The 24611-nt window shown below is 36.7% G+C and overlaps 1 protein-coding gene and 1 pseudogene across 4 annotated transcripts in view; both read right to left on the reverse strand.

Moving 5' to 3' along the window:
• LOC132692974 (large ribosomal subunit protein uL10 pseudogene) lies at nucleotides 1-22817 on the reverse strand (annotated as a pseudogene).
• Nucleotides 1-24611, reverse strand: part of MARCHF1 (membrane associated ring-CH-type finger 1) — an 891585-nt gene that overhangs the window by 522133 nt on the left and 344841 nt on the right. The window lies entirely within an intron of this gene.

The raw sequence follows: 24611 nt of genomic DNA on the forward strand, positions 1-24611 counted from the left end.
TTAATCAAGGAGACCAAATCCCATATTCTCTTCTGACTCCTTGGACTCTTCTTTGCTTCAGCCTTAGCTAGGGCTGCAGGCAGGAGGAGTACGGGTGGTGGGAGTGGTTATGAGGCAGCTACCATGAATGCAGATGGATCTGCCAGGAAGGCCTCTTGACATTTTCAGCAAGTGGGAAGATGTAATCAGTCTACACAGACAAATCCAGGACCTGCCTGCATACATGATGATGGAATGAGGTACTGATGCAACAGCTGGGTAACCAATCTGCAAACAGACGCTGGCAACATTATGGACACCTTCCAGGAAGCAAGAATGCAGTTTCCTCTGTGTTGCCAAGCATTTCAAGGTTGTAGATGCTGCCACTGTCAAACACCCGCTGGGTGGTCAGCCCAAACGAGAAGGGGGCTATGTTCAAGAGTGTGGCTTCACTGGCTCCCACTTTGTCTCTAGTCTTCATCGCTGTGTATCACTCAGGATTTCAATAGTGGCCTTGGAGATTTTAGTGGTTATACCTAAAGCCTGAAAGAAGGAGGTCTTCTTAGGCCTTGGACCAGTATTCTGGGCTGGCACAATGACTTCACATGGAGCTATGGCACTGGCAGCTTGAACCTTATTGGCCAACAGCATGTCCCTGATCTCAGTGATGTCCTTTTTGGTGAACACAAAGCCCACCTTCCTCTGGATATGAAGCAACAGTTTCTCCAGAGCTGGGTTGTCTTCCAGATGCTCTCGGATTGCCTCGTACATTATGACATGTCATATCATTAACAAGATACCAAATAGAAAATGCCACTAATACCCATTAATTTTATGCATGTGAATAAATGTTTGTATTTTATTTAACATTTTTTGACCAATAGAAGAGTACTTGTATAATTTTTTAACATAAAGTATTACATAAACATATAACATTACTGTATCTGATCAGAGTTAACTATCTTAGTGAAACCAGATGTTTGAAAGCTTCACCAAGGACCTTCTAAATGCGTGCAGAAACATATACAGGTTATAAATAGAGAGTAGCAGTGGCATTTCCCTGTGCTTACAGTAAATAAATGATTCATCAACAACCTGACAACCATAACTTAAATCCACAGCTTCTCTGTAGATTTATGTCAGATATTCATTCTCTCACATGAATATGACTTGGAAGTTCTCCACAGGTTTAGGAGAATAACGATCACTATGTAAACCCTAACTATGAAATATAAAAGCAAATTCTTTGGACTATTTTAGGAAATTAACTACCTCATAATTCTCAGAAAGAAAATAACTAAAACCTATTTTTCAATGTAGAGTATATAAAATTCCCTCTTTATTTGTCTATTGATTAGAAACTTGTGCTTGAACCTCTTAAAGAAGCAAAATATCTATGTAACCCAATATTTCCATGTGAATAAGCCAGCAGAGATTAAAAAGAATATAAAAAAAAAAAAGAAACATTAACACTGGCAAAAAAAATGTTAAGCATTTTTAATGAGAGTACTGAAATCAAACACACTGGATTCTCTGGTTCTAAGTAAACTTTATGTTGATTAAAACCTTAATGAAATTAGATCTAATTAATAGATTTATTAACAAAAATAGTTATTAAAAATGGGTCCATGAAATGTTGTATGTTTTACTTTTAATTAATGGTGACAAGGTTCTGAGAGCTTAGTTATCTACCTCACCCAGAGATATCCTCCCTTAAATTATGGTTTCTAAGTAATTTGACACATGCCACTGGCTTGTTGTCATTGTTTCTAAACCACAATTTGATGGGGGATTGACAGACGGAAGCAAGCTGCTCTGCAGATATGTTTTCTGATATAAAAAGGTAAAGAAAAGTGACTTTGTGATTGAATAGAGAAGCTATAAAATTAAAATTACTCTCTAAGTTTTCAAATGCTGCCTGAAAACATATGGAGTATACATGGAATATATAAATTAATATTAACTTATATTATAAATCCAAAGTCTGCAAGAATGGAAATCTACACAGCCTGATTTTTGTTACATTTTTAAATTTTGTGTAAACACACACACACAAAATATTCATTTTTATTTCATTAGTCTCAACAAGTGACACAATTATAGGAACTTGACAAAAAGACAAAACAAATGGCAAATAAATAGATAAATAAATAAATATTTAATATTTAGAGGAAATAAATAGAGGAAATAAATAGAGGAAATAAATAGAGGAAAACAATGCTCGACCTCAGTGATCACGGAATACAAATTAAAACTACAGTGAGGGGTGCCTGGGTGGCTCAGTTGGTTAAGCATCCAACTTCGGCTCAGGTCATGATCTCACGGTTTGTGAGTTCAAGCCCCGCGCTGGGTTCTGTGCTGACAGCTCAGAGCCTGGAGCATGCTTCAGACTCTTTCTCCTTCTCTCTCTGCCCCTCCTCACTTGGGCTCTGTCTCTCTGTCTCTCAAAACTAAATAAATGTAAAAAAAAAATTAAAAAAAATAAAACCACAGTGAGACACCATTACACACTCACCAGGCTAAAATGTAAAAGGCCGTTGGTGAAAATATGGAACAATGGGAACATTACATTGCTGGAGGAGGGGAGAAATGTAAAATCAGAAAACAGTTTGATGTCATATAATGGTGAATACATGCATACCTAATGACTCACTAATTTCATCTCTTGTTAAATGGTGATATATCAGAGTGGTATCAATAGAATTAGTGATGAGTGACTAGATTATGTATATTTTTTAAAGGTAGAAGCATCAAGGTTTTCATGATCAATTTGATATGGTAAAAGATAGAAGCACAAAATGCAACCCTAAGGTTTTGGCCTTGAGCAACTGGATGAATGGTGATGTATCTAGCTGAGATAGTGAAGGCTATGGGCTGAGCAGGTCTGAGAGTGGGAAAGACATGATGAATTTCAGATGTCTGTTAGACAGTCAAGCAAACATGTACAGTAGGCAGTTGGATACGCAAGTCTGAAACTCAAGAGAGAGGACTGGACTAGAAGTAGAAATTTTGGAGTTGTTGGAATATAGATGATATTTAAAACCATGTTACTGCTAAGGTCATCAAGATAGAAAATGTAATTAGAGATGAGGACTGATGAAATGCACAGCTTGGTTACAACTCCAGTTAATGTCAGGAGTAGGAATATACTACAGAAATGAAAATGTACACTGACAAGCAATAAATCTCAGTCACCTATCAACTACTGTGCTGGAAAGCTTTTCCAGCCCCAGTAGGTCTGTTTCTCCAGTCTTCTACTTCCTGGGTACCACCATAATGGTCTTATGCTATCTAAGATCCTCTATCCCTTATCTTCACTCCTCACTCTTCCTTCATGCCCACCTTACCAGAAACGCTCTAATTTTTCTGTAGAAATTACTCTCAAAACCTCACGAAAGCTCTAATTTGTAACATATTAGTTCAGGGCACTAAAGTTGAGCCTCATCCATGTATCTGTGAATTTCCATTAAAAACAAATTCAACGTAACTTGTGTATTTCCATATAGAAATAAACTTCATACATAAGTCCATGATATGTGTGTGTGTGTGTGTGTGTGTATGTGTGTGTGTGTGTGTATGTATTTATATATATGTGTATGTATATATATGTGTATGTATATATATGTGTATATATATGTATGTGTATATATATATGTATACATATATATACATATATACATATATATGTGTGTATATGTATATATATATACATATATACATATACACATATATATACATACACATATATATATAAAAGAAGTTAGGGGCGCCTGGGTGGCTCAGTCAGTTAAGCATCAGACTTCGGCTCAGGTCATGATCTCACAGTTTGTGAGTTTGAGCCCTGCGTCAGGCTCTGTGCTGACAGCTCAGAGCCTGCAGCCTGCTTCAGATTCTGTGTCTCCCTCTCTCTCTGCCCCTCCCCTGCTTGTGCTCTATCTCTGTCTCTCAAAAATAAATAAATATGTTAAAAACACTTTAAAAAAAAGAAATTAAATGAACTAATATAAAATGCACATTGATATTTTGTTACAGAAGACCATAAACATAAGATCTATAGCTTTCATATTTTAATGCTTAAGAACCACAGTATTATGTGTCTAAATGAATATAGTCACCTAAAATTATAAGTAGAGCCACATTCTTAATGTATAAATATATTAGAAAAAGAAGCATATAAACGAGAAAGAATGAAATCTGGCCATTTGCAGCAACATAGATGGAACTGGAGGGTATTATGCTAAGTGAAATAAGTCAAGCAGAGAAAGACAGATATCATACGTTTTCACTCATATGTGGATCCTGAGAAACTTAACAGAAGACCAAGGGGGAGGCGAAGGGGAAAAAAAAAAAGTTACAGAGAAGGAGGAAGGCAAACCATAAGAGACTCTTAAATACTGAGAACAAACTGAGGGTTGATGGGGGGTGGGGGGGAGAGTGGAAAGTGGGTGATGGGCATTGAGGAGGGCACCTGTTGGGATGAGCACTGGGTGTTGTATGGAAACCAATTTGACAATAAATTATATTTAATAAAAAAATAAGAAAAGAAAAAGAAAAAGAAGCATATATGCAAACATTTTGTGTGACAGGCAGGGACTTTTCCATTTCTCTCTCTTCTATTTGCTATTCTTCCATAGTAAGTGCAGCATAGGTTTTCCATTCTCTTGTCTAGTTTGAGAAGAACAAAGCAGGGAGGTTAGTGGGAGCTAACATGTAGTCTGTCTTTATTGATAAAACCCCGCAGCCAGGTGTGGGGCCAGACAAAGGAAATAGATATCCTTTTATTAGTACAAAGGGCACCTTTTTTCACCAAGCTGGGACTGGCAGGGCCATACCTAACTAGGAAAAGTGTGGAGCAGCAGTTTAGAGTATCAGCAGGGGAAAAAAACGGTATATTCACAGTTTAATTAAAGATCATTTACTGAAGGGACCATTCAAAGAAGTGGAAAATCTACAAGAAATGGGGAAGCACGCAGCGGGTAGAAACAATGGTAATTCATAACCCCTACTTGTGAAGGGACAAGATGAATGTTACCAGAGATGGGGCAAAGCTGAAGCAGTGGCAGAAGTGCTGCCTAACAGAGGGTAGAATTAGAGGTAGAACAATGCCAGAAGGGGGCAAGAATAAAAAAAAAATATCCAGACCTATACTTCCTACCCCCCTCAATCTCTGGCAGGTGCTAAGCACAACTGCAAGTCCAGAAGGGAAGACAGAAGGAGTGATGCAATACATTAAGGTCGGCCTCTCAGGGCCCACAGGAAGAGCAGAGGATGGTGGAGAAGGAGTCTGGGGAGCAAACCAGAGTAACTAGCATATATATATATATCTTTCTAATCCATCTATTAACCATATTTCTAGCTTTTGCAAACTTATACTTTAGCACCTGCTCTGCATACATCTACTACATACATCTTGCTGTGGATAGCCTAACAATATACCTCAGACACCCTGCTTTGACTTCTTGCCTTCCTCATTTGCCTCCCTCCCGCTGGCCAACCTTCTTCTGTTAGGGTCCTTCCTCCTTGGAGCACACTTTTTAAAACAAAACCAACCAATTCAGAGTCCACACCTGCAACCACCTCCTTTATAAGGCTTTTGTACTCTAGGCATAATCACCCCAGGGCCAAGGGCCAGAAAACTAGGGACAGCCCCGATGCCACAGAGCCTGCCAAATCATTCAAACTAGCCAACCAGTTCCTTCCACGATAAAGACTGGCCCAGTCACTATGCTACCAACTATGAACCCCCCTTTTGTGTGGAATGTTGTAGTAAACTTTCTTTTTGATGGTAACTGTCTCATGATCCACCGAGGCCTTACTGAACCTCAAGTTTTCTATTAATCTAGTATACTTTAAAAATGGAATGTGATGAACCATTTTAATGAAATTTGTACAGGTGCTATATAGGTTACAGGTGGCCATGGATGGTCACTTTTTTCTGATTATACTGTCTTTCAGATATAATAGTTAACTGTATCTCTTCCCCGATATCAGCTAGAGAAGAAGCCAATAAAACATAACCTTCCCTTAGAAAACTACAGGATAGCATGATTATCTTTGGCAAACTCCCATCTCCCCCTGCCTCTTTTTCTTTTATCCATTGGTCTCAACTTCACCCTATGTCTAGATAACTGTTTGCTAATTTATAAATAAGTTTATAAATCCTGTAGTATTATTTTATTAACATTATTTTTATAACATTATTTTATAAAAACATTATTTTTATTAAGCCTTACTTATATTACCAAACTTATTATCTCCAGTTGCATAGTTTCAAGTGCTACAATCAGTAACTTTTATAATTCACTAAGAATAAGCTCATATAAAATAAAGTTAAAAGAAAGGACACTAATTAATAACAAAAGCAAGTATGGGAGAATAAATCTCATCGGAAAGGTAAACACAAAGTAAGGGTAGTGGGTTAATCCCTTATAAAACTAGAATGAAGATTAAAAGACTAAAGTAGTAGAAATGTTTATAATTACAAAATCGGTTAAGGGATACACAAGGTAAAAACAAGTAAAATATAGTATCAAAAATGCACAATGTGGGAAGGAAAGTAAAAATGTCAAGCTTTAGAACGCAAACTGAAGTTATTATCAACATAAAATAAATTGATACAGATATGTTGTTTTATGCAACTTCATGGTGACCACAAAGTAAAAATCCCATAGTAAATATACAAAAGATTTCAAAAAAGGAATATAAGCAAACCACAAAGGAAGAGACAAGAAATACAAAAACAGCTACAAAGCAATTACCAAAATGGCAATAATCACATATCTATGAATAATTAATTAAATGTAAATGGACTAAAATCTCTAATCAAATACACAGAGTGAATGAATGGACTGAAAAAACAAAAACAAGGGGCACCTAGGTGGCTCAGTGGGTTAAGTGTCCAACTCTTGATTTGGGGCTCTGTGCTGAACGTGGAGCCTGCTTCCAACTCTTTCCCTTGCCCTCTGCCCCTCCTCCACCTTCTCTCCCTCTCTCTCTCTCTCTCTCTCAATAAATAAAATAAAATAAAATAAAATAAAATAAAATAAAATAAAATAAAAACAAATAAACAGCACCTAGAAGAAAACATAGGTGGTAAGTTCCTCAACATAGGTCTTAGTGATGATTTTTTTAAGTCTAATGCCAAAAGCAAAAGGAACAAAATCAAAAATAAACAAATGGGACTACATCAGACTAAAAAGCTTTTTACAGCAAAGGAAACCATCAGCAAAGTAAGAAAGTAACCCACTGAATGGGAGAAAATATTTGCAAATCCAGTATCTGATGAAGGCTAATATCCAAAATAGACAAAGAATTTCTACAACTAAGTAGCAAAAAGCAAATAATGCAATTACAAAATGGGCTGATCTGAAGAGACATTTTTCCAAAAAGACATACAGATGCAAACAGACCCACGAAAGATACTCAACATAATTAATTACCAGGGTAATGCAAAACAAAACCACAATAAGATATCTCACACCTGTTAGAATGGCTATTATGTAAAAGACAAGACATAACAAGTGTTGACAAGGATATAGAGAAAAGTATACAGTTGTACACTGTTGATAAGAATGTAATCTGGTGTAGTCACTATGGAAAACAGAATGAAATGGTCCTCAAAAGTTAAAAACAGAACTACCATATGATCCAGCAATTCTACTTCTATTTATCTGAAGAAAACAAAAACACTAACTCTAAAAGATATGTGCAGCCTCATGTTCACAGCAGCATCATTTGCAGGAGGCAAGATATGGTAGCAACCTAAGTATCCATCTATGGGTGCATGGTTAAAGAAAATGTAATATATATATAGACACCATGTGGTGTCTATAAATACCATATGATTTCTCTTACATGTAGAATCTAAAATAAAATCCAATCTTATAGATACAAAGAAAAGACTGGTGGTTACCAGAGGCAGAGGGATGGGGGATGGAAGAATGGGTGAACTGTTTTGTTTGTTTGTTTGTTTCTTTGGTTTAGTTTAAATAAATTGAATGATTTATATATTTTTTTTTTAAGTGAAGGAATATTATGGGATCAATATTAGGAATAACAGCTGGAAAGAAACAACAATATATATTATTTTATTTAAAAAACAAACAAACAAAAAGCCCTGGGATACCTTGCAAGGATGCCAACAGGAGGGCATAGGAGTCACCTTGAAGAGGCTCCCCTGGTCAAACCAGGGATAATTTGAGCATCAGAAATAATAATGCCTGTAAGTGATTGAAACACATAAAATAAAAATAATAAAAAAATAAATGGGCAATTAAATGTGATTACAGACCATTAAGCTGAAGTAAGATGAAGGAAAACTCATTAATTGAACACATTTCAAAATTGTAGTCTATATAAACTTCTAACACATGGAATTTGAATGGATAAGTTTATACCTATGTGTGTATTAGAACGGAGTCAAATATGTTCACCTCTTATCATTAATTTGAATCAATGGGAAAAGCGCTGTATATTTGTTTTTATTTTTTAAATTCAAAATACCCCGACAGTTTACTAATCTAGCTTTTTGAGAGGTTTCAAAAAATAACAGGAGCCACAGGCTTGGTATAAAACCTGACTCTCCTTGTGGAACTTCTTGCCTTGGAGCAGCAACATGTATTGATTTTGACATGCCAATAAAGTTACATGGAAAGAAATTGGGTTAAAATTGCATTTACTGTGTAACAGTAAAAACCTATGTAACAAAATTAGGTGAAGAGTAGCGATATTCTTAACATAGAAGTCCTTTCTAACTGCTATTTCCACCAAAGACACAAGGCTCATGTAATCACAGTTAGAAAAAAAAAAAAATCTATCACACTTCCAACTTCATATGGTCAAACACATCTACTCACTGCGAGATTCATTAACAGAAAGAATGGTAAAGAGAAGGCTCCCTGAAGTATGAACTTACATCTATTATTCACTATGGCTCAAGTTATTTTTCTGTTTAAAATGTTTCTCTCCACATCTTCACACCACATCAATAAATAAAAGTATAGTCCTATTACTTTCCTATTGCAGTTCAGTGCTACTTGATAGTAGAGTTTCAGGATCATTAAATGAGTACTTCAAGAATTCTTGACATCTGGTTTAAGAAAATGGAAGTGTTCTTTACTGTAAAGAGTTTGCATATGTGGATTTTTCCCCACACTAAGTACTGTAAACCTGAGTTCTACCTTATGATATTGAAGACTTCTATGGGGCACCTGAGTGGCTCAGTCAGTTAAATACCTGACTACAGTTCAGGTCATGATCTCTTGGTTTGAGGGTTCAAGCCCCACGTCAGGCTCTGTGCTGACAGCTCAGAGCCTGGAACCTGCTTCAGATTCTGTGTATCCCTCTCTCTCTCTACCCCTCCCCTGCTCATGCTCTCTCTCAAAAATAAATAAACAAAATTTAAGACTTCTAGAAATGATCAATTAAAGGAGGCTAAGAATATGCATATTCATCTTGAATAATATAAAGTCCACCTCATGAACTTTTTAGTATATACATTCATATGTGTATTTATATTTATATAATTTATATAATTATAGATACAAAAATATTTGAAATAGGGGTACGTGGGTGACTCAGTCAATTAAGCATCTGACTCTTAGTTTGGGCTTAGGTGCTGATCTCACGTTTCTGAGTTCATGCTCCTCATGGGACTCTGCGTTGCCAGTAGGAGCCTGCTTGGGATTCTCTTTCTCCTTCTCTCTCTGCCCCTCCCCTGCTTGCACACACACACTCTCTCTCTCAAAACAAATAAATAAACTTTAAAAAAGTATTTGAAATATACACTTATAGATTTAAAAAATATAAAACTGTATTTGAAATTATTTTTTAGTTAGGCTCCTCAATTGGGATGATAAGTAGATTTTTAAAAGATGGGAATGTTAAATATATTTTAAACATCAATATGGTTTTGGATTTTGCACCAAATAGACACCTGATGATGTTTTCTTGTTTCCTCTTTAACACTCAAAATAAGAATTTGTTCAACATAAGCAAATATGTTTTACTTATGTCTCTCCTGTATTTAAAGGAGTGGCTTTATTTTGTGGTTGGAGAGCTTCCAGCATAGAAACTGAATTTAGAAAGTAACACTATTTCTAAGCAAATGATTACAGAATATAACCAAAACTTCTGAATTGTGTAATGTCAATCTGATGAGTTACGCTGAAAGACACTACCCTTCTAAAATTGTTGCATATTTTTATCAAATAGATGTTCATTACCGCCTTTCCTGAAAGTGTGTAGCTTTACTGGTTCTCAGTACTAATTTCGATTTGAAATCTCGTAGGTACTTATAACAAAAATGTTAATAGAATCAATGTAATAAAACTATTACCACATGTTATATTATGAAGCCAACCATGCCAGACAGCTCCAGCTTTCAGTAGGCGGCAAATAGATATTTGTCTTATATGTAAAATTGTATGGCAGCATTTAAATGTGCAAAGCCATTATTTTTTTATGTGGCAAGAAGAAAATTTAATTATGGGCAAAGCTATGAAGACTCTCCTAGTCACCAGGACCTCCACACCCTTTAGACCCTGTCAGGAATCTCTCCCTCCTTCACCCACCACAGCAACAGACCTACACTTTTTGTCACAGCACTTAGACTTTCTGTTGGAAATTACTGTCTTCTACACGCTTTCTTATTTTCACCTGGAAGCCTTTTGTGGATAGGATTCATGTCTACCTCATCAATTTATCTGCCACAACTACTACCATAGTGATTCCTTGGTTAATGTGCCCTTAGCAATTTGTTGAGTAGATGAAGGCATGATTGCAGAGGCAAAATGTACATGCCTTATAACAAAGAGCACTATATTTTTTATAAAGTTTTTCAATGTTTATTTGTTTATTTTGAGAGAGAGAGAGAGAGGGAGAGAGAATCCCAAGCAGACTCCGCACTGTCAGTGCAGAGCCCGATGTAGGGCTCAGACTCATCAACTGTGAGATCATGACCTGAGGCGAAGCTAAAGGTCACATGCTTTACCAACTGAGCCACTCAGGCACCCTAACAAGAGCATTTCCTCTTCTATTCTGCCCATAGCATAGAACTATGGTTTTCAAAGTATGGTCCCAGAACCAGCAGCATCAGTATCACCTGGGAGTTTATTATAAATGTCAATTCTGATCCTGATACACTGAGTCAGAAACTCTGGAGGTCTTCCTAGTGACTCGGATGTAGGGTAAGAATGCAGAATCACAATAAATTTCATATATTAAATAAAAAAAAAAGAATGCAGAATCATAGCAGGCTCATACTCTTTCATTGTTTTTCTTTGTAGCTCCCATAGAATACTAAGTAATCTTATTTCCTACAATTAAGGCAGATATTGTATAGGGGAAAAAAAAACTGGTGCCATAACCAGATTTAAGTGATCAACCTTTGCCTATAAGAAGAGACACTTCTCCCAACTACCCTGATTTATCATGTCATCTACTGCCCCTGCCCTCTAGAGACACCAATACTGCCATAAACGATATAACCAACAGTTCTCAATTTATTTTTCTTAACACTGTCTTCTAAAAGAATGAAATATGGTTATCATGGTCTCTCATCTTTTGTCCTTAGAAGCTGTTCATCCTGGGCCAGGATCCAAGAATGAGACCCTTCTATCCCTCCAGCTTGAGTGCCACTAGGCTAAATGAATAATGATTCATATTCTAATTAAAATAAACCATTCTGTAAGAGGCAAGGTTAGTCTCAAGGAACAGATGGTGGATATCTGGAATTAGCCTTCAAAATCTCTCTAATAGCCTTTCTCAAACCACCTTAGGGCATCCTTTTTTTTTTTTTTTTTTTTTTAATATATTTTTTCCCTAATCCTAAAATAACCAACACAGGGTTGTCTGGAAGTACAAAGGGGATGGACCTTAGATTCTAATGGTCACCAAATATTAAAAAAAGATAACCTTTACAACAATGCAGGAAATGGAAATTAAACAAAGGACCCTCTAGTAGTTTTGGGGAATATGGAACTTATGTGGTTCTGGTTGCAAATACCTAAGGTTACAGAAGTGCATATACACACATACACAAAGAGTCAATATTACTATATGAAAATTAAAAACAGGGGCACCTGGGTGAATCAGTTTGTTAAGCATCCAACTCTTGATTTCTGCTCAGGTCATGATCCCAAGGTCATGGGATTGAGCCCCACATCGGGCTCTGTACTAAGCGTGGAGAGCGTGGAGCCTGCATGGGATTCTTTCTCTCCTTCTCTCTCTCTCTCTCTCTCTCTCTCTCTCTCTCTCTCTCTCTCTCCCTCTCTACCATGTGCACTATCTCTAAAATAAAAGAAAAATAAAATTGAAAGAAAAAATCAAAGTATCCCAACAAATCTCAAAAAGAACCCAATCAACCAATTAAAAACAAAAATAAGGACCCTCTAAAAGATTTTAAAAAACCTTCTAAATGACTGCAGCTTTGATTAATTTTATACTAATGTTCTCTTAGCAAATTTTAAGGGTTATGTGATTCAAGCTTGGTCAAGTTTGTTTTTTTTTTTTTTTAATGCAGAAATAGTAAAATTACACTGATCCAGATATTGTGGCTCACTTTTAAAAAACAGCAAAATATACTGGACTTTGTTTCACAGGAAACAAAACCTGGTTGGTCCTATAATATACTTCCTTCTAGTTTTTTTCTCTGTCACTCTTGTCTCAAATGTAAGCAAACCAAGACAAACTATTAGCTATATGAGGGCAAAGATATAGGCTATCCTATTTTATACATGCAGCAAATTATCTGAAACAAAATGTCAAGAACTGGAAGGGTCTGGGATTTTACTCTATACACAAGCTAACAAACGAGGCTGCCTCAGTTTCACAGATGCTGCAGAAAACACAGAATTCTTGCGTCAGAGACAAAGGCAGTTAATTACTCACAGCAATGGCACTAGCCCAAGTTTGATCGTTTTCTTGCACCAGTCCCCTAAACCCCAATTATCACATATTGACACGAGAGAGGTGACACCTGCCTATGCAATGGGTTGCATTACAGGAGAGGAATCTCAATCTTAATTCCAATGTTTATAATGGGCCTTTGCCCCAGAGCAACATTTTATATTTATTATACTGGACAGCCAACAAATCCTTCTTTCCCGGAAAAGACAATATTTCTGTTTTCAAAGGCTGTTTGCCTTGGAAATATTCTTGAAAATATCATCCAGAACAAAAGTTGTCAGTGCCTCCATTCACAAGATGTGCAGAAACACAAAAGACCCATGGAAAATGGTCTCCCAACACATAACAGGTGCTCATTTCCAGTTTTGGATTAATTGATGCAGTGAAAATTTGTCCATTATAATTTCAGAATGTTATCTGACATTAATTATTGGTATATTCTTAAATGACCAATATGAATATAATAGTTTGCATATTTCCTACTAAAATAAGTCATTAAATGCTTCATATGTCTTTGCTCTACACTAAAAATGATCGCTTATTACCAGAAATATCATTCTTATCCTGTAATGAGTTTATAATTCAAGATAAGACATATTAATAAAAAACCAAATATATTAGACCCTGAAATACATGAGTCAACATGAAGAATATTATTTTCAAGATACCACTTCATTCTATGAATGCAAAGAAAAATTGAATTACATAATTAGAATGAGGATTAGTAAAAGTAACCATAGAAATATGATCATCTAGGACAAGGAGAAAGAAACCAGCCAGTTCTTCTCATGAGAGCTCACAGAAAAAAAAAGGGGGGGGGGGATACTTTCAGATATCTTTAAGAGAAAGAGATATCTTGATGGAAAACAGGGAAATGCATATTAAATACAGATTTAATATTTTATAAAAAGGTTTTAAAACTGTTATATTAGAGTTTAAACCTGGGGCGCCTGGGTGGCGCAGTCGGTTGGGCGTCCGACTTCAGCCAGGTCACGATCTCACGGTCCGTGAGTTCGAGCCCCGCGTTGGGCTCTGGGCTGATGGCTCGGAGCCTGGAGCCTGTTTCCGATTCTGTGTCTCCCTCTCTCTCTGTCCCTCCCCCGTTCATGCTCTGTCTCTCTCTGTCCCAAAAATAAAATAAACGTTGAAAAAAAAAATTTAAAAAAAAAAAAGAGTTTAAACCTTAGGACAAAAATCACTGCCACAATCTTAATTATATTAAATAAATTCATACTCCTCAAGGAAAAGTAAGCCTTCATCAGTTATTAAATATAAATACATATATTTGAAATAAAGGAAATTTGCTTAAAGGCATATCCAAATGAATTTTACTAAAACACTTATTTGGTTACTCTGCTCATAATCTTAATGACATCTATATAAATAAAGCCCTACCAGTGAATGCTTATAAAAGCTGAGAACAACCTTCAGCTGACGGCACGGAAACAGAGACCTCAGCCCTACAACTACAAGAAAATGAGAATTCCACCATGAATGACTGGGGAGCAGACTTTCCTCCAGAACCTCCAGATAAGAGCCCAGGCCAACCAACACCTTGATTTGAGTCTTGTAGGATCTGGAGCTGAGTCCACACGGACTTCTGACCTACTGAACTGTAAGATAATAAACGAAAGGTTTTAAGCTGCTATCTTTGTTGTAATTTGTTATAGCAGCAAGAGAAAATCAATACAGTAACATACCCCTACTTTAATTTTACAGGTTTTGCTACTATGTTCACCCTCCAATTGACCACATATTCTAATTCTAAACTGTTCTCACTTTTTTGTTTTCTGTACATATACTTCCAGAACCACATTTGTGGGCCATTTCTGCTGAAAAGAGTCGTATCCATCCTTCATGGCTTAGCTTAAATCCTAAGGAAAATGGTTTCATTCTTGACCATCTAGGCCTGAAGAAATTTCTAATTTGATAAATTCCAATGTTCATATTATACAAATCCACTTATGGGCAAATACTTACTGCCTTTTATTTATAATTATATTTTCTCATTTATCTTATTTCCCAATTTACATTTAAAGCTCATAAAGGAGAATGACATCAATTTATCTTTCTATGTGACCATCTTATTTCTTAAGGCAGTGTCTACTACATCCAAAATTCTCTAAAAAGGTTATGACAGGTAATGTATTTTGGTTCTATCTACTGAAAAAAGCCAAAGCATAACAAAACTTCAATATATAGGAAATGTAACATCATGTGTAGAAAAGTTAAATTGTAAAAAAAATGGTCCCTGCTCTTCTTCCGGATGTCAAATTCCCAAATTACCTGAGAAGCATATTACTTCTCAGCTCTGATTTTATAAAAAGAAAATTTTTAAATATCAGCTTAAACACATCTACACTTTTATTTCTGATTTGCACTTTAAATCCACTAGGCACATCCATCAAACTCAATACTTAATCTCATAAATGTTGATGCTGAATACTGTAAATTATTCTAAACTAACCCATGAAGCACATCATTACCCAGTACCAAATTAAAATTTAAGAATATAAAACAGTTTATTCAATGTAGAAAAAACTAATGAATCCAAATAAGTGATGACTGGTAACTACAGAGAGAATTTAAACAACAAAAACTTTAATCAAGCAATCTAAAATACACCTTAATATTGCCTGCCAGCTCCTTTCTTTGAGCACTTCTTAAAAAATGAAAGACTTTAAAGGAAGCCAAAGGTAAATGACTATGCTTTAGTTGCCTATCTTCATTCACTATGTCTTGGACAGACTGTTTGCCTTTTGTGTGTGTTCACTTTTTTAATTTTTTTTTTTCTTTAGAGAGAGAGAGAGAGAGAGAGAGAGAGAGAATGAGCATGCTTGTACATACAAACAAGGGAGGGGCAGAGGAAGAGAATCTTAAGTAGCCTCCACACCCAGCAGGAAGCCCAACTCAGGGCTCTATCTCCCTCATGACTTTGAGATGACAATCTCAGTGGAAATCAAGAGTCAGACTCTTAATTGACTAAGCCACCCAAGTGCTCTCCCCGCACTGCGCTCTCTTTTTTGAGACAGAGAACGCACATATGTGAGAGTGTGTGTGTGTGCACACAGGCGGAGAAAGGGCAGAAAGAAGAGATAGAATCTCGAGCACTCTCTACACTGTGGACACAGAGCCCAACTCAGGGCTGGATCCCATGAACTGTGAGACCATGATCTGAGCCAAAATCAAGAGTGGGATGTTCAACTGACTGAGCCATCCAGGCACCCCAAGCATGTTCGCTTTTTAATATTTTTTCAGAAACAACATAGTATACAATTAACTTGCACTTCAATTCACTATGACTCTAGTTCTCTCTTGTATATGTATTATCATTGCCCTTAAGGTCCATCAAAATTCCATTTCCTTTTTTATTTCAATTTTGCTCATCTCATTCCTACCCAATCTTAACGTTAAAATAGTTTTCCTTATAGGTTTTGCTTTTGACTTTTTAATATTTGCATATGTCACCTTACCTAGCTTAGCATCTTGGCTTTATTATGCTGGAAAATCTTTTTTAAAACTTCCAATTCTTTGGAATTTTCTCAGTTATTTTTCCCACTGGAATATTCCTATCAATATAAATGAGCTACTGAAAATTCCTATCTAGAATTTGTGGCCAAGGTAAAAATTTTCATCTTCTCTTCCTTAAATAGGTTAAATCTTATCTATTAGATGCCTATATAAAAGACTTTATACATCTTTACTTATATAATCAACCTCTACCTATTAGAGAAAAAAACCCTTTCTCTTCCTTAAATAGGTTAAATCTTATCTATTAGATGCCTATATAAAAGACTTTATACATCTTTACTTATATAATCAACCTCTACCTATTAGAGAAAAAAAACCCATCAAAATATCAATTCTATGAAATTCTCTTAGTCAAAAGTTTCTAATCTAGAGAATAAATATGCTATAAAAGCCAATGTTTTTGGGGCACCCGGGTGGCTCAGTCAGTTGAGCGTTTGACTTCGGCTCAGGTCATGATCTCACAGCTCATGGGTTCGAGCCCCACATCGGGCTCTGTGCTGACAGCCCAGAGCCTGCTTCAGATTCTGTGTCTCCCTCTCTCTCTGCCCATCCCCACTCATTCTGTGTCCCTCTCTGTCTTAAAAATAAAATAAAAACATTAAATTTTTTTTTAAAAAAGCCAATGTTTTTGAAAATTAACAGATGACAAAAACCTAATGTATTAAATAGTAGTTACTAGTTCATAAACACTTTCAAGTTTATTCCAACAATCTTGGGGAATGTGTATTATAGCCCATTTTTCACAAATACTGGGGATCAGAGAGGTTAATTAACTGGATTAGATTTACTCAGCTACGAAACATTAGATTTCTTTTACCTTTAAAATATATGAAACATCCACATTTCCATTGCTATGCTCTCATCTAAGCCACCATGATCTCTCAACTCAGTTACTGACATTGTCCTCTCATTTCTTGCTATTCAAAAAACGGTCCACAGACCAGCAGGCAGCACGCATCACCTGGGACACTGCTGGACATGTAGGGTCACAGACCCACTACAAACTACTGAATTAGAATCTACATTTTGATAGTATCCCATGTGATCATGATCATAGAACACATTAAAGTTTGATACATATCATTCTAACTTACACCTCTGCTTCCTCCCTTGCCTTCTATTTGTACATAGAAACCAGAGTAATTCTTTTAAAATGAGAGATTATATCACTGTTTTGCTGAACACTGGAAGCCAATTTGGTACCATGTCTCAAAAAATTTTAATATGCTCAAGACCTTTAGCCTTCCAAATCTACTCCTCGGATTTTATCTTATACATAATGATGTTCATCTCAGAGGTATATATAAAAATGTATGTAAGTTTATATGTGGAAACTAACTAAATGTTCGTTGAGTTGTAATACATATACAAGACATAATAATGTAAAGCTAGAGATAAGCATGTCTTTTACAGAATATTTAGCCAACTTAAATATACCTGACATTCTTTTAAGAAGGAAAAGTAGCTTGGAACACAAATACACAAATAAATATATGATATGCTCCCTACATGGTATGTGTGTGTGGTTTACACGTTCCTATAACAGATAAACCAGAGTGTTAATGGTGTTTTCCCTGGTGGAGAAAAAAATTACGTTCTTATTCATGCTCTTCTATATTTCCTAAGAGGTAGAATTTTGCATGTTAACAATGTGCCAGATGTTTTATTAAATGTCAAAATTTCATGACAGGTCTTACTATTTTCTCCCTTACTAGAAGAGGTACCCATGACTTACAGATGTCATGTAACTAGTAAGTAGCAGAGTCAGCATTTGTCTTAGGTCTGATTTCATAGTCCAGACACTTAATCGTCACCTTACTCCTAGTGTTCAGGGGAAATTAAAAACAAAAAACAAAAAACAAACAAAAAAAACCACAATGCATTAGGACCACAAAAGTCTAGAAATAATACAGAATTTATAGAGAATTAGCCTGATTCTTTCACAATAATGAATAATTTTTAATACTTTATTTTCTGGGACACTTCTGCTTTTACCCGCAGAGCCCTCCCAAAATGCAAAAGAATTTTTATTTGCATCCAAGTAAATATTGCAACAATGGCATTTCAGATATTCATGACATCAAGGTGTGTGTATATGGGACTCTGACCTCCAGACAATAAATAACAGAAGTCAAATGATAATGCTTCCTTATTTCTACTAAACAAAACAAAAACACAACAAAACAAAAACACTAGTACTAACCTTATAAGACAATTCCTCTGAGGTATGTTTCTATACATCTCATGAGAGCTTTTTTTGTTTTGTATTATCTCTTCAAGGATGTTTGCACAGCAGATAGCCTTAGGAGGTAGAGATTGTGTCTCTTTCAAATCAGGATAATAAAGATAATGCCTTCCTCCTAGGCAAAGATTGGACAGGTCTGCCAGTAATCCCTTTTAAGATTAAAAGTTTCTGAAGTTCATGGTTTCATGATAGTGACACACACCTACTATGTGCACAGCACTCAAATGGGTTGCTCCTCATCACTCCCATGAAACTTATAAGGAAGAGTAACTGATAAAACTGAAGCTCTTTCTGCCTCTTATATCAGGCATGATATTTGTCTCTGACCCAAAAGCCTTGTGTCTTCTAACAGCATCTGTGAAACTGGCAGACTAACTTGTTATCTTTCAAGAAAGGTAAAATCTCAGCTCCATGTCAGCTTCTGACAGCAGGATGGGAAATCATAAGATTACCCCATGCAAGGGGATAAAAACTAACTAGGAGAATTAGAATAGAGGTATTTAAAATTATCCCAGAATAGCACCATGAAAGGACTCCACTCACTGTAGAAGTCTCCTTTCAAAGCATGTTTTTTACATCCAGAAGGCCTCTTTTCTTCCAGTGACTGTCTCATACAGTCTTTTATCTTTTATATTTTTAGAATTCTAAAAGAAAACATAATTAAATCTGATTTGATTGGATCAAGATTATTAAGTTCTTTAAAATATTTAGTTAATCATTGATGGAAAAAATGTATTGGTTTAAAGAAAATTCTGTGATCTATAATACACAGGAAATAGTAAAAACCTTTTTAAATTCTGTCTGAAGAAAGTCTATTTGAATATATAAGAAAGACAAGATGTATTTGATGTTTCTTTCAGAGTTATTAATGACTATGTCTCGTGGTTTTAGATTTGACTATATGAAATTGTTGACATCTCAACATTCTTTTTTACCTGTAACGTTACTTCCTATGTAACATCACTCCCATTATGTGATTTGAGAAATGAAAATGAAAGCCTAATGATATTTCTCATTTCGTGATGCCATTGTTTGAATACAGTAAAAGTCCTTGCAGAGTTTGTGATTTTGGCACACATGATGGTAACAATGATGATTCACAGGGCAACATTTGATGTGGTATAGAAAAGATTCAAGCATAATCCATCTCCTGGTTTTCTAGTGTTTCCAATTTTTTTTTTTTTTTTTTGGATCATCAATATTTGGATCTTAGCTTTTTAGACCCAGGCCCCTTTTCCCCTGAAAGAGATGGTTTTCAGGGCACCTGGGTGGCTCAGTCACCTAAGCGTCTGACTCTTGATTTCAGCTCAAGTCATGATCTCACAGTTCGTGGATTCAAGCCTTCCATCAGGCTCCTTGCTGACAGTGCAGAGCTTGCTTGGGATTCTTTCTCTCTCCTTCTCTCTCTGCCCCTTCCCACACTCGTGGCTCACGTTCTCTCTCTCTCAAAAAGTAAATGAACTTAAAAACATTTTAAAAAGATGTAAAAGTGATGATTTTCCTAGCTGAGCCTATTCATCAGTTCCAAATGTTTCTTCCATTAACCTCCTGAAACAGCCTTTTTCAGACCACAAAGAAACAGTTCAAGTACCTGCCCATTAATCTTTCTTTTCATATTGCTCCTTTTATTATATTTGGGTTTTTTTTTTATTTTTTGGGTTTTTTTTGGTTTTTTCTGCTTTTGTTTTTGTTGGGTTTTTTTGTTTGTTTGTTTGTTTGTTTGTTTTTTGGTTTCAGCTCAAAGATTAAAATGATCTTTAGGGGTACCTGCTGGCTCAGTTGGTTGAGTGTCTGATTTTAGCCCAAGTCACAATCTCACAGTTTATGGGTTTAATCCCCATGACAGGTTTTGTGCTTACAGTGCAGAGCCTGCTTTAGATTCTGTCCCCTTCTTTCTCTGCCCCTCCCCTGCTCACTTTCTCTCTCTCTCTCAAAAATAAATAAACATTAAAAAAATCTGAAATTATCTTTAAAGATATCCCATTCAATCTCCTTTTCTAATGCAGGAATCATCTCCTGAATATCTTAAACACACCAACATTCAGGCTCTGTTGTAAAACTGCAGTAATGAACAACTCAATATGTCATGAAGAAGGCTGTCTTGATTTGAAAAGTCTCTAACTGTTAAAAAATTATTCTTTATAGCATCATGTAATATGAATGTTGCAAGTTACTTTAGGTTTCTAATTCAATTCTCTATTAATCTGTTGGGGGTTATGTAAATGGGAGGAATAAAGAAATAAATAAGTGAACAAACAAAACAGGCACAGTGAGCTTCTGCAAACCATAGTTAAGGTAATAACCCTGGATAATGTGCTAAGATATTAGGGATGGGAAAGCCCCTTGGATTGGGTGGTCAAGAATATCTGCACTGAGCCCGTCTCTCCCAGAACACAGGCATTAGGTGATAAATATTTATTTATTTTTAATGTTTTATTTGTGTTTGAGGGGGGGAGTAGCAGAGAGAGAGGGAAACAGAGGGTTTGAAGTGGGCTCCATGCTGACAGCAGCATGCCCAATGCAGTGTTCAAACTCACGAATTGTGAGGTCATGACCTGAGCTGAAGTTGGACGCTCAACTGACCGAGCCACCCAGGAGCCCCTAAGTAAATATTTATTAAATGGATAAATGAGCAAAGTAAAAAGGATGGTAGTAGTAGATATATGTAAATTAAAATTGAACTTTTAGTCAATGTAAACATTCTTTTGCATTTAATGTATGCTAAGTAAGTAGCATGGATTAGGGAAAAGAATACAGTCCCAGAGTAACGATCCTGTGGGGACCACTGCTTTGAAACTTGATTAAATTTATAGTTATGTTATAGAAAAATGCACACATACATAGGCATGCAACACTCTCTATCATCTTTATTTTATATCCCCATTGTCAACTTTGCCACCTGTGGCTTGTAACAAGACCTTGATTTTTTTGAAAACCTTTGAATATTAGATTTCAATGTTTGCTTTGTGTTTAACTAAAATTTCTTCTTTAGTCCAGCCTGCATTATTGGTATTGCTCATCTTTGTCACCAAGAACAGGTACAAACATCTACCTTGCAGAAGTAACTTTCAGAGAACTTCACAATGTTTCCAACTGCCTATAAATATCAGCAACAGAAATAAACAAGTCCAACTGTAGCCTGCAGAAGCCCTCTCTGAGTTTTCGACAGTTACTGCACTACTTGTTCTTGGTGGTTGGGCCATATCCCCCTGCCCCTGGTACCTTTCTGTAGTTCACCAGTGCTCTGACTCTGTGTGCTTTGTCTCCTACAAGCAGCACATCCATTTCTTTATTGAAGGGCTTCCATCAGACTGCCGAAGTCAACTTGGGCTGCGTGCTGCTGGGAGAATAGTTAGCAACTGAGAACTTCTTTTTGGGCAGTGTCTCTTAACTGAAGACTGGCAGGGGTGGAGCTATAAATAATCCAGCTCTCCTGCTGTTGCAGGACAATGCAGAGGTGTGACCAGGGCATGTGAGACAAAGTTCCCATGAGACCTTTTAAAATCCCACTTGGGTTCCTTCACTTCCTGCCACTTCCTTCCTTCCATTCTCCCACCATGCTTTTCTGGAATCACTTCCTAATAAATCACTTCCGCAGCAACATTCTTGTCAAGGTCTGTCTCTGGGAAATTCAAACTAAAAATGTTATTAGTGTTACCAATTTCCAATCTGTTCACTTGGAATAACAGATTGGGTAGGACTCACAACCAGGGCCGGCTTTATGAACTTGTTACCGGTACAACCAGACAGGGCTTCGTGCTCAGAAGGGAACTACACCATGTGGGAACATGGGGGTTAAAACTTTGTGGCTGCCATCTTAAAATTCTTAATAATACTATCTTTGAATTTGTCTTTGTTTTAATGTTTGTTTATTTTTGAGAGAGACAGAGAAAGAGTGTGAGTGGGGAAGGGGCAGAAAGAGAGGGAGACACAGAATCTGAAGCAGGCTCCAGGCTCTGAGCTGTCAGCACAGAGCCTGACATGGGGCTCGAACTCACGAACCGCGAGATCACGACCTGAGCCGAAGTTGGACACTTAAGTGACTGAGACACTCAGACATGCCTTGAATTTGTCTTTTTGCTGGAGAAGCCTGATGAGACAGTGGATTAATTGGCTGGGGGCTTACCCACGACTCTGTATTATGCCACGTCCCCATCTCCCTAGGGCAGACAGGTTCTCAACCTCTCTCTTCCACACTGATCCATCAGCAGCAGCCACTAAGCCCCCAGAAGCTACCTAGGTGTGGGCATGGGGAGAGTTGTATTGCAGAGTGGTGACCCAGGCACTGTGAGTTTGGTACTCACCTCGGGATCATCTTTCTGCCTGAGAGAAAATGATATTAAATAGCAAATAAAAATACGATGACATTTCAAGAGAGGCCTATAAAAGAAAACTAGAAGCTTTTTTCCTGCTTTTGACCAATTCATGGGCCCCATGAATTACATAGCTGGCCCTGCACATCTCTGCAATAATTATAATGAAGACTGTAGTGCTTGATTAAAAAGTATGAACTTATTCATACCACAAGAATATCCACCAATTAAGTCAAACTAAAAAGAAACACATCCAACTAAATTATTCTATGTCAACGTGGTAGAAACTGTAGTTGCTTAACCCAGCTTCCATTTCTCCCTCTCAGCCTTAGTAATAGAGAACAGCTATTTCTCTAGATACATGATCTCATATGATTCAGATTAGATTTTCTAATCTCCCTTACATCTGGATATGGTCGCTTAACTAAATTCTGGCCAGGGACATATAAACATATATGCTGTACAGGACTTCCATGAAAGTTGCCTAAAAGTAGCTGAAGAAAAATTTTTGCCAATATGTCTTATATCCTTCTTAGCAACTGAAAACTCAGTCATGAAGCAACCATCCTGCTCATGAGGTAGCTGTAAGGATAGAAACAATGGGCTACGGTAGTGAAGCAAAAAAAACAAAACCCCAGATCCTTAATGGAATTGCCGTAACACTCTGGACTATCTATTTCTGGATTCCTTGTATGTAAGAGGGAAGTAGAAACATCTATCTTTAAGTACCAGTGTTTTTCCTCCTGCTGTGTGTAGACAAACTTAACCTTACCTGAACAAAAAAAAAAAAAAGGCAATTATTTTCCTGCAAAGAAATGCCTAACATATGACCAATTTAAAAAAATTAGTATAGTTGACACACAATTCCGTATTCATTTCAACTGTACAATGTATGTTTCAACACCTCTATACTTTATGCTAGGCTCACCACAAATCTGATCAATCTTTCTTGCAACATGTCTACTGAAAGCCAAAAGTTAAAAGGAACTCCACATTTTATTCCATTTCTTGACTTTAAAATACACCTTTTGAGGGGCGCTTGAGTGGCTCAGCTGGTTAAGTGTCTGACTTCAGCTCAGGTCATGATGTCACAGTCTGTGAGTTCAAGCCCTGCATCAGGCTCTGTGCTGACAGCTCACAGCTTGGAGGCTGCTTGGGATTGTGTGTCTCCCTCTCGCTCTGCCCCTCCCCCCATTTGCATGCACTCTCTCTCTCTCAAAAACAAATAAATATTAAAAAAAATTAAATACACCTCTTGAAAAGCTGGTTGTTCAAACCCCTGTAGCTGATGAACCAGACAACACAGCAATGGAAAAGATCTGTTTGGGATGGTTGTTAAAGTCCTTGATGCAAATATTCACAGTATAGAAACCAATGAGTCCCAATGATGCCTGTTGAACTTATTTTTTTTAATGTTTATTTTTTTTTCATTTTGAGAGAAAGAGAGAGAGAGAGAGTATGCATGTGTGCATGAGCAGGGGAGGGGCACAGGGAGAGGACAGGGAGAATCCTAAGCAGGCTCCATACTGTCAGCGTAGAGCCCAACACAGGGCTCAGTCAGCCCAAATCAAGAGTCAGATGTTCAACCGACTGAGCCACTCAGGCACCCCTGAACTTCTTGATTTCTTAAAGTTGCA

The sequence above is a fragment of the Panthera onca genome, chromosome B1 (genome assembly GCF_046562875.1).
Source record: "Panthera onca isolate mPanOnc1 chromosome B1, mPanOnc1 haplotype 2, whole genome shotgun sequence".
Taxonomy (NCBI): Eukaryota; Metazoa; Chordata; class Mammalia; order Carnivora; family Felidae; genus Panthera; species Panthera onca.